Raw genomic sequence first — 11,445 nt, forward strand, 5'->3', positions numbered from 1 at the left:
AGACAGGGGGTCGAATAATTCACGCCATTTTGAAATGCCTATTAAAAAGTAAATAATTAATTTACTCACCAAAGTGTTATATATCACAAATTGAAGAGAAAAGGTCAATAAATAATATATTCAAACTTAAAACAAAAAAAGTAGTGTTTTTTTAGAAATTTACCTATAAAGTCCGAAGTTAAAAACCTTTAAAAAAAAAAAAACACGTTGTTGTTTTTTTTTTTTTGTTTTTTGTTTTTTTTAATGAAACCTTGGTCCTTGCTCCTTTAATTGAAAAAAAAATTAGGGTTTGAATTACATTTTTCGAGGAGTTATAAGCTTGGAAAGATGGGGTGGAATTATTCACTATTTTTTCACGAAATTTCTGACACACCTATGTGTACATTAATTAGAATTAATTAAATTTAATAATTATTAATAAGATCATTTTGGCAGAATATTCCTAAATTAATAGAACATGTTAGTACGAATAGTTGAGTTTAGTGACTTTATTTCTTTTATTCAAAATGGCGTAATGGAAACATATTATAAGTTATTTACAGATTCTTTTCCAATTTTCGGATTTTAATCATGTCAAACACACACTTTATTTCCTTTTAACGGATTGATTCTTGCTATCTCTTCTGATAAGTTAAGGGCAAAATAGATTCACTGATTGATATAATAATCAAATGATTGATGTTGCGCTACGAAACAGATACTGTCAAGAATTGTAAATATCAACTGAATTAAAGGAATAAATTATAAGATGATCAACATCATGAAATTTAGAATATAGTTTTTCCCTCTATTGTTCTGTAATTACATTGAGCTTCTTAAATAAAGATTGATATATTATAAGAAAATATATTTCCACAGAAATGTAAAAATATTTATCTAAGCTAGCAGGGATACCCGGCGTAGTCCGGTCGTAAAATACGCTTAAATATGATATTTTAATTGGTGCAGATTTCGTATATATTATTATAGAGTCAATTTTCTATCGACTTTTATATAATATAAAGTTGTGATTTAATATATATATATATATATATATATATATATATATATATATATATATATATATATATATATATATATATATATATGATTTGGGTGCATCCGTTTGAATCGAAAACGGAAATCAGAACTTATAGGGGGAAAAATATATATGTATGTATATATAACTTGATTTTCTTCAGCTATCATCGAAACCGAAACTAAAACTTGTGAAGAAGTCTTGGTAAAATTAAAAATATTAAGTGATTTGAGTGTCACCAGCTATAATCAAAATCGAAACCAAAACTTATGCAGAATTCTTGGTAAAATTATTACAAGAAATGTAAGGTCATAACAATTAAACGACAGGCACTCGAAAGAAAAAAAGAAGATGTAAGCATGACACAAAAAATAACACACACGCTATCGTATCATTGGAAAATAGGCACAGATTTTTCCGATTTCGATGTCGATTGCGATACACCAAAAAGTTAAGATTTTTCCGATTCCTTTTCCCTATTCCGATTAATTACACTAACAAACACACGCGCACGCGTATATATATATATATATATATATATATATATATATATATATATATATATATATATATAATGCTGGAAGGGTCATATTCAGATAGATCTTTACCTTAATGGCTATACCCGTACCCCTCCCCCCGCTGCTTACTCTTCCTGCTCACTCATGTTTTCTATCATTCACACTGAGGAAGATCGAAGGATCGGTTGAAAATATGTGCTTTTGAAGGAAACATTCTTGTTTTTTTTTTTCAATAGATTTTTTGTATTCCTACACGTCAACACACAAGAAATAAATACAGAAAAGATATAAACATTCATATATTTTTCGTATTGATCTTTTTATTCATATATATATATATATATATATATATATATATATATATATATATATATATATATATATATATATATATAGTCATCCACATACAGTACTGTTTCGCTGTTTCACAGCTCATCAGTGCGGCTAGACAGGCAACTACCTCAAGCCTATATATATAAAGAGGAAAAGATATATATAAAGAGGAAAACCCGACGTTTTGATTGAATGAACGCATCTTCCACATTTCCGATACATTTATTACCATTGCAATTGGAGAAATCGCTCGTTTTATTTTTCGATCAAATCGATTAATTGCTTGATAACCTGCTCACTACGCACCGAGCAGAAGTTTCACTTCTCTTCACGCAGTGACTTAGTCATTAAATACTTTTATTGTCATCGGAATCCGTTGAAATCGTCCATTTTTTTTTGATCAAATCGATTGATTACCTGCTCTTGTCGTTGATCCACCATGGTGCACTCGGAAGAAGCTTCACATGCCTCTCTGCAGTAAGTTAGTTCACAATACCTTGTAGTCTACATTGCACTGTAGAGAAATTATGTTTGATTTTATAAAATTGTTTTTACATAGTCGTTTGAATTAAAGATTAAAATGCAAAATTCAAGTATCATCGTTCAGTTTTTCTCTAAACAAAAACATTTATTTCGAACGCGCCCCTGTCTTATCAGATAACCTACTGTTGATTTTATACGGCGGCTCGTCTGCTTGTGCGGTGATTGAACTTCTAAAATGAATTGGTGATGTTTGGTTGTATCAGAGTGTTAACTTTGGTCAAAATCGCACTGTTCTTTCTGTAATAGTATTTTTTCGATTATCGATTACCGATACTTATCAGAGGGATTCCGATACAAAACCTATCTAAAAACACGGCTACACACATAAATATATTTGTCTGAAATTTTAAAAAAATCGGCTCAGCTGTTTCTGTGTCCATAAGGGAAAACTCTAAGCCGCTCACACACAGACAGATACACACACAGTGTCTTTATATATATATATATATATATATATATATATATATATATATATATGTATAGAGAGAGAGAGAGAGAGAGAGAGAGAGAGAGAGAGAGATAGATAGATAGATAGATAGATAGCATTTTTCATTTAAACAAACATTGTTAAAGACAACAGTAAGCTTCTGTTTTGTAATACCTATTTTTTTTATGTTTTCAATTTTTCAAATGATCTTTTTTGGATATACGTCGAAGGTATGGGTGTATGGTCCAAGCCTTTTTTCTTTTCAAATTGTCCACGTTTTCTTTTTACTTTTTTGTTTTACTTTTAACTTTTCGTGTACTCATTTACACATCGTCAGAAATTTGTGTAAGAGGCTCGGTGTGAATTATGGATAGATTTATTTAAATAGTAGTTGGGTAGCGAGCGGAGGTGCGAGTGAGGATTAGAGTGTCTACTAGCGGCGGTTTGGGATCAGCATCATGGAGAACGGGAAAGCGTGCCAGTTCTAGGGTCAGCGGCAGGAACGGGTGGACTGGGGGGAGTTATCGAAGGCATTTAAGTGTGATGGTACTATTTCGGAATTCGACCTGATTCAAGGTAGGTTTTTTTGTTTTAATATAGATTCACGGATTTTTAGCTTCTTAACATTTGTTTCGTTGTGCAGTATTTTTGTGTTGTTAATTAAAATTTCTCTGAAATTCGAGGGGGGCAGTGATATATTTCATGTAAATGTTGGAATATGGCACTAGATTTAACATTATGTTAGGTAAGGCGAAGGGATAATGTGGCAGTGGTATGTCCGACGTAACTATTAGTGGCATTGTTGTTATAGAAGTTACATTCTCCCAAGGGGCATTTAAACTGATAGATAAGGTTGGTGCGTTCAAGTGGTTTTAGAGGAGGGGAGGGATTGTTTTTAATAACTAAGTTTTGGATTTCAATTTTTTATAGTAAATGATGAATCTAATGTTATTGTTGTAAACGGGGGGTATCTATGGATGATGTTTTTATACGATTTCTTTTAACGTAAAGCCCGGATGCATTTGATTGCAGTAGAACAGATTTGTTGTATTAGAGTTATGATGTAGTGTATTACTGTTAGTGAGGGTGTTGTTTAACTTCTGGAGCGTGGAGTTTATGCGTGGGTCAATAATATAATTTGGGAATCCGTTGTTGACGAGGACTTGTTTAATATTTTTTTTAGTTCGACGAGTAGTATTTTCTTGTTGGAAGAGATAAGTTTTGCTCCGTTGAGGAGGTTTTTAATGATGGCTATTTTGTATCTATGGGGTTATTCAACCTTGAAATTTAGAAGGCAAGAATTATAGCAGGTAGGTTTTTTGTAGTTGGAAGTACTAAAAGTGTTATTGGAAGTGTCAATAATGTCGAGAAAAGGAATTTTGTTATTAACATTTAATTCTACAGTAAATTTGAGTACAGAGTTGTCTTGGAGAAAGTCCTTAAGTGTACGGATTTGTTGATTGTTACTAGCAAGGAGAAGGATATCGTCTACATGCCTTACATAAATGGAACCACAGATGTGCTAACTGTTGATGAGGACTTGTTATAATTTTTTTAGTTCGATGAGTAGTATTTTCTTGTTGGAAGAGATGTTTTGCTCGGTTGAGGAGGTTTTACCTCATAGGATTAGTGTATCTCTCGACAAAGGCTTCCTCTCTAGGACAATTGCTCTTGACATAACATTGGCCTTTGATAGGGTATGGCATAAAGGCCTACTTCACAATATTTCCAGCTACGGTATAGCTGGAAATGTCTTCTTAATTATAAAATCATTTCTATCTGATAGGTTCATAAGAGTAGTGGTTGATGGGCAGGAATCAGAAGCTCACAGTATTAAGCTGGAGTCCCTCAGGGGTTAATCCTGGGCCCAATTCTCTTCCTAATCTACATCAATGATCTCCCAAAACACATACTTAGATCAATGATCTCCCAAAACACATACTTATATATATATATATATATATATATATATATATATATATATATATATATATATATATATATATATATATAAGGAGGAAAACCCGACGTTTTGATTGAATGAACGCATCTTCCACATTTCCGATACATTTATTACCATTGCAATTGGAGAAATCGCTCGTTTTTTTTTTCGATCAAATCGATTAATTGCTTGATAACCTGCTCACTACGCACCGAGCAGAAGTTTCACTTCTCTTCACGCAGTGACTTAGTCATTAAATACTTTTATTGTCATCGGATCCGTTGAAATCGTCCATTTTTTTATCAAATCAATTGATTACCTGCTCTAGTCGTTGATCCACCATGGTGCACTCGGAGGAAGCTTCACATGCCTCTCTGCAGTAAGTTAGTTCACAATGCCGATGACACTACCATCTATGGCAACACATCAAAGGGCGCAAATGACCAAGTTCTCTCTGATTCTCCCTCCTCGGATCTTGAGCAAGTGGTACAATGGAGAAAGGGGTGGCTAGTTACTTTTAATGCATCTAAAACCGAGCTCCTATCTTTACATCATCAGCGCTCTGATCCCCATTTTTAGATAACATTATTATTTACGCCCGGATCACTCTCTGCACTAGTACTGTTAAGTGAAAGTACAGAGTAGTTACACTCACTCTCTCCTCTCCATATTAAGAATGGGTTTTTAAATAATAACGTTAATATTTCAGCACAATATCATAATTCTGTCAATCCTGGGCCAAACTCTCTTCCTGATCTACATCAATGATCTCCCAAAACACATACTTAAATCATTCGTCGACATCTATGCTGATGAAACGACTATCTACGGCAACACATCAAAGGCTGTAAATGACAAAGTTCTCTCTGGTTCTCTCTCCTCTGATCTCGAGCGCGTGGTTCAGTGGGAGAAGACGTGGCTGGTTACCTTTAATGCATCTAAAACCAAACTCCTATCTTTACATCATCAACGCTTTGATCCCCATCTGGCATCAATTGAAATGGAGAGCTCTCGTCTTGGAGAAGCTTCATGTTTTGACAAGCTTCTGAGCTTGACATTTACTCCTGATCTGAAATGGAACACGTACATCAAATCTGTTGCCAAGGTCGCTGGAAGAATGGTGGGATCTTTCTACCGCTCCAGTAGATATCTCACTGCTGGTGCAATTCTCTATCTATATAAAAGCCAAGTACGTCCAGGGATGGAGTATTGCTGCCACATCTGGGCAGGAGCTGCTAGAAGGAGCTTATCCTGCCTTGACAGAGTACAAAATAGACTTCGTAACTTAGTGGGGGTGCCCTTTTCTCTTCTCTGCAACCTCTTTCCTACATAAAGGACGTTGCGAGCCTGTCTTTGTTTTATCGTTATTTCCATGGCAAGTGCTCGTCTAAGCTCCAATCTTTGGCCTCCTCGCCAATCTTTCTCGACAAACACCCGTCTAGCTGAAACTACTGTCAATAACTTTCCCCACTCTTTATATGTGCCTAAATCAAAACGTAGATTCCATGAACAATGCTTCTTTCTTAGAACTGCACGCCCATGGAACTCTCTTCCGGTTGCCTGCTTCCCAGCTGACTACAACTTGGTTGTTTTCAAGTCCAACATAAACAAATTCTTTATTAACCTCCCCCTTAAGTAATCCAATCTACCAAATTTCCATTAATAACGACTACTACGATATTATCCCATTGATTACTGTACACTCAATAACTCTTATCCTCAAGTGCCCTCAGGGCCTGGATAAGTGGTGATTCCTATGTAAAAAAAAAACCTTTGAAATGCTCACACTTATTTTAGCACCTAGGCGATAAAAGTAAATACGTTATCCCTCAGAGTTCACAGTTAAATTAAAAAGGTTAAGCCCATCCTGACAAGTTTTATTTTTAATTTTTCTGGTGCCGACCTGGACTCGCGTTGTCTGGAGTGGTCACCTTTGAAATAATCCTATGTTTTATTGCATTTTTGTTTTGCCACGCGTGAAAAATCACATATAAAAATCTTATAATGAGTTAATCAAAAATTGTGATAAAATACGTATAAGCCTAAACGTTTTCCGTTAACTTCATATACAAAACGACTTTTTGTTCTTTTCTTTCTTTATTTTTTCAGGCCGTTTATACGTAATCTCCCGAAAAATGAGGAGTCACATTTTTATTTACTGGTGGTTTAGCATCGGTCACACAATTCTAATAATAACTTTATTTCTTTCACAACAAATTGCTATAATTGCGAATTGACGAAAATAGAAAACAAGTCGCGATAATTTGTCCAAAGTTTCCAAAGTAATCACCTAAAAAAAAATATCACCGTAATCGTCTAAAAAAAGTATTATCTTATTTTGGGGAGTGGCATCATCATCATTACAAAAAGAAGTGGCGATAACGAATCTCCTTGAAATATCCCACGTTTAATGCTAATGGATAGTGGGGGAATTACTGATTTCCTTTTATTCTCTACACTATTATAGATTTTCCAGAAATCATGAGTTCCTATCTTTTGCGATTCTATGCGTTCCTGTTATATCCCGTTTTGACGGTATATAATAACATGACAAAATACGCCGAGTGGAATGCGTAACAAAAAGGTGTATTCGTACTTCGAAAATAATACACAATACAAAATGGCTGCTCGCCTTGAAGTTGATATACGCGTAAATGAAGTAAAGGAAAAAGGTAACTTAACGTGTGTGAGCGGAACGCTCGTCCTGGGAGCTTGGTTAATCCTGACTACACTTGGAGAGTGTAAGACGCGAGACGGTCGGACTAGTGCGCGCCACTGAACTGACTCCAAGACGATACCAGACGCTCTTTTATACACCGTTTTGTATCCGGTGCTATCCGTAATTATGTCCCTTATAACACCTCCCCCTGAAGCTGAAATCTTCCTGATTTTAGCTTTAATATCGCTTCCGTTTAGGATCAGGACTTAAACGCCTGACGACTTTCCTTTTACGTGTGCTCTTCCTTTTGGTCAGAGTTTCCTTTGGTAAAGAATTCTGTTCAGCCCGTGCGGTATGTTCAGGAGATACATTCATGGGTCCATGTATACCCACCGGTTTTGGAATGTCAAATGTGTCGCACAACGTTTCCATTGGAATTTCCTCTGTATTTTCCGAAATTCTGGAACGGATTTGATTAACATGTCTTTTACAGACAAAACTGGGACCTTGAATAGTATAGACCATGTTCCCAATTCTTTTCTTAACAATACCGTCCACCCAATGATTTTTTCCATTCTGAAAATTTTTAAAATAAACTTTATCTCCTGGGGAATAGCACTTTACATTAAAGTTTTCTTTTCTGGTAACTTTCTTTTTATCCGGTAGAAGTCTATCGAAAATGGATCTAATTTTTCTGGCGAACATAAGTTCTGTAGGGGATGAATTTACATCATTGTTTTGATTTGGGGTTACTCTGTAGATCGCTAGAAATGTTTGTATTGTCCGCTCATCTGTGTCAATGTTCATGTTTTTCCTTAATGCCCGCTTAAACGTGTCCACAAATTTTTCTGCCAACCCATTCGATCTAGGATGGTAAATAGGCGTCGTGATGTGCTGTATATCCAGTGAGTTGCAGAATTCTCTAAATTCGTAACCTGTGAATGCTGTACCATTGTCACTCACTATGATCTTTGGTACACCAAACCGGCTGAAAATTTCGTCAAGTGCACTTACAGTATTCCTTGCTGTTGGATGTCTGATCTTGAATATCTCCGGCCATTTGGAGAAAGAGTCCACTACAATTAAGTAAAAAAAAACCTATCAGGGGTCCGGCATAATCAATATGCAATCGTGACCAGGGCAAGTCCGTTTTCGGCCACGGGGTCGTTTTTACAGGCGGATCTCGGGCTGCTAATTGACATCCTTTGCACGCTTTGACACAGTTTTCCACCTCTTTATCCATACCAGGCCAATACACGTAACCTCTAATTAGGGATTTCATCCTTGAAATGCCAGGATGACCTGTGTGAAATTCGTTTAGCATTCTTTTTCGTAAGACCTGTGGAATTACGATTCTATCGGCATACATAAGCACATCTTCGCAAATGGAAAAAGGTGTAATTTCTCTTGCCATCTTATTTCTTTCCGTCCGTCCTACTTGATTTTCCATTTGCTTTATAAAAACGTATTTTGCCGCTTCTCTTTTAATCTCTTCTAGAGTTACCGGGAGTTCACGGATCATATTGCATATTGAATTTGAGCATTCGCTTTCATCTTTAAGAGCTGCAATTACCGTCTCTTCGAAACTTTCATTTCTTTTTGGAATCAACCTTGACAGTGCATCCGCGTGTCCTAACTTTTTTGATGACACATGCTCCATCTTAAACTGATAGTTTAAGAGAGTTACAGCCCATCGCTGTAGTCGATTTGCAGTATGCGTAGGGATGCCTTTCTTCGATCCAAATATCGTGATTAGTGGTTTATGATCCGTCTGTAATATGAAGTTTCGTCCATGGAGAAAACGGTTAAACTTTTTGACTCCAAATATTATTGAGAGAGCCTCCTTTTCAATCTGGCTGTAGTTTTTCTCAGCTGCAATCAAAGTTCTTGACGCGTGAGAGATTGCTTTTGTTGTTCCATCCTCATACTTGTGGAGTAATGCAGCACCAACTCCGTAATCACTGGCGTCCGTTGCTAGTACAATCTATTTCTCTGGATCGAAATGTGCTAATGCCAGATCTGATAGTAAACATTTCTTAATTTTCTGGAAAGCAGAATTACATTCCTTTGTCCAATTCCATCTACTGCCTTTTTTTAGTAGCTCGTTAAGAGGAGCTCTCAAATTATGTACATTAGGGATGTACAGTATATCGCATAGTATTGTACCAATCCCAGAAATGACTGTAGTTTTGATACTGAGTCTGGGGCAGGCATCTTATCAATTGCTTCGGTCCGTTGTGGATCTGGCCTTCGTCCATCTTCGTCAATTATTTGACCCAGGTATTTGATCCTTTTCATGAAGAAATCGCATTTCTCCGGACTCAATCTGAAACCAAACCCCTCTATTCTCTTAAGTACTTCTCTCACGTGCTTCTTGTGCTCTTGCAAATTACTGCTCTTTATCAAGATATCGTCAAGGTATGCCATCGCAAATTCCAACTCTGCGAGCATCGTATCCATTATCTGTTGAAACAAAGCAGGGGCGACCTTTAAGCCAAAAGGAAGCCTCTTTAGCTTGAAGATACCCTTGTGCGTATTAATACACAGGTACTTTGAACATTCATCATTGACCTTGATTTGCAAGTAGGCGTCTGAGAGGTCTATCTTGGAAAAAATTTTTCCTCCGTTTAGTTTTGAGAATAGATCTTCTGCCGACGGAAGGGGATAATTGTGGTCCTTTAAACAGTCATTCAGGCCTGTCGAGAAGTCCGCACAGACCCTGATTTTGTTATTTTTTTCTTCACATATACCGTCGGGCTGGCCCAATCCGTATGGTCAACTTTTTCAATAACCTCTAACTGTTGAAGTCTTTCCAACTCCTTCTCGATTGCGTCCATCGATGAAAACGGTACATTTCTTTTAGGTTTGAACACTGGGGTGGCATCTTTCTTCACTTCAAATTTGGCTTCTACTTTCACACAATGTCCAAGTCCTTCAGCAAAAACTCTTGGAAATTCTGCTTTTACATCGTCCAGAAAGTCTTCCACTTGGTTTGCTTTCTCTGTGTTCAACCTATTACAAAAAGAATTAACTGGTCGCTCCCATAAGTTAAACAGGACAACCCAATCCACTCCAAACAGACTTGTGTTCCTTCCTGGAACCACGTACACTTTTGACGTGCGTGTCTGACCATCAAATGTCACGTTGCACCTCAGTTCTCCTTTAAATTCCAACTTTTTGCCGCACACACTCCTCGCCATCTTGCTGGTTTCCATTAGTTCGGGTCGACCGATCCTTCTCCAGATATCTTCATCTATGATGCTGATGTCCGAACCACTATCCAGGAGTAATGTTACAGGATGTCCATTTATGTGAACACTGACATACTTACGCCTTTCGCAACTTTTCTCTTTTATCAAATATTCTAGACAACGTATTAATTGTCTCTTCAAAGGTCACTTCCACCGGTTTTTTGGGTAAAATTAAGATAGCGTACTGAGTGTTTTCGTCAGTACCCAGTTTTTGGAGCAACAGCGTGACTTTTTCTTCGTCGGTCCAATCCGAACACCTCTTTGTAAAAACTGTTTCATACCTTCTATAGCATGCTGGAAATGTAACGCCAGTATCGGGAGAGTAGTGAAATTCCGACAAAGAATTTGAAATACCTTCTGCAGAAAAATTCGTTTTTTTCTCAGTTGTCGAGGTTTGAATTAATTTTTCCAAATTCTTTTGTTGAGTCGACATTTGGCGTTGAAGTATTTTTGTTTGTTCTTGTTGTGCCTCTAAAGTTTTTCGTGTCATTTCTTGCTGTTGTTGTTGCAGCTGTTGTTGTTGCACTAAGAATTGTTGTGTCATTTTTGACTGTTCCTGAACGCTAAGAGTTAGCACTTTCGTAAACTCAGCCAATTGTTCCATATTTAAAAAAAATGTCTTTCTAAAATTTACAACAATGATTCCACAAAATTTCGTAAGTATACGTTTTTCGCCAATTAGCAACAAGTCTTGCAAGAATAAATGTTTCCCCACAGTTCATACAATTTAGCAATAGTAATTCTGCCTAAACGT

The sequence above is a fragment of the Euprymna scolopes genome, chromosome 12 (genome assembly GCF_053919585.1).
Source record: "Euprymna scolopes isolate OS-2025 chromosome 12, ASM5391958v1, whole genome shotgun sequence".
Lineage (NCBI taxonomy): Eukaryota > Metazoa > Mollusca > Cephalopoda > Sepiida > Sepiolidae > Euprymna > Euprymna scolopes.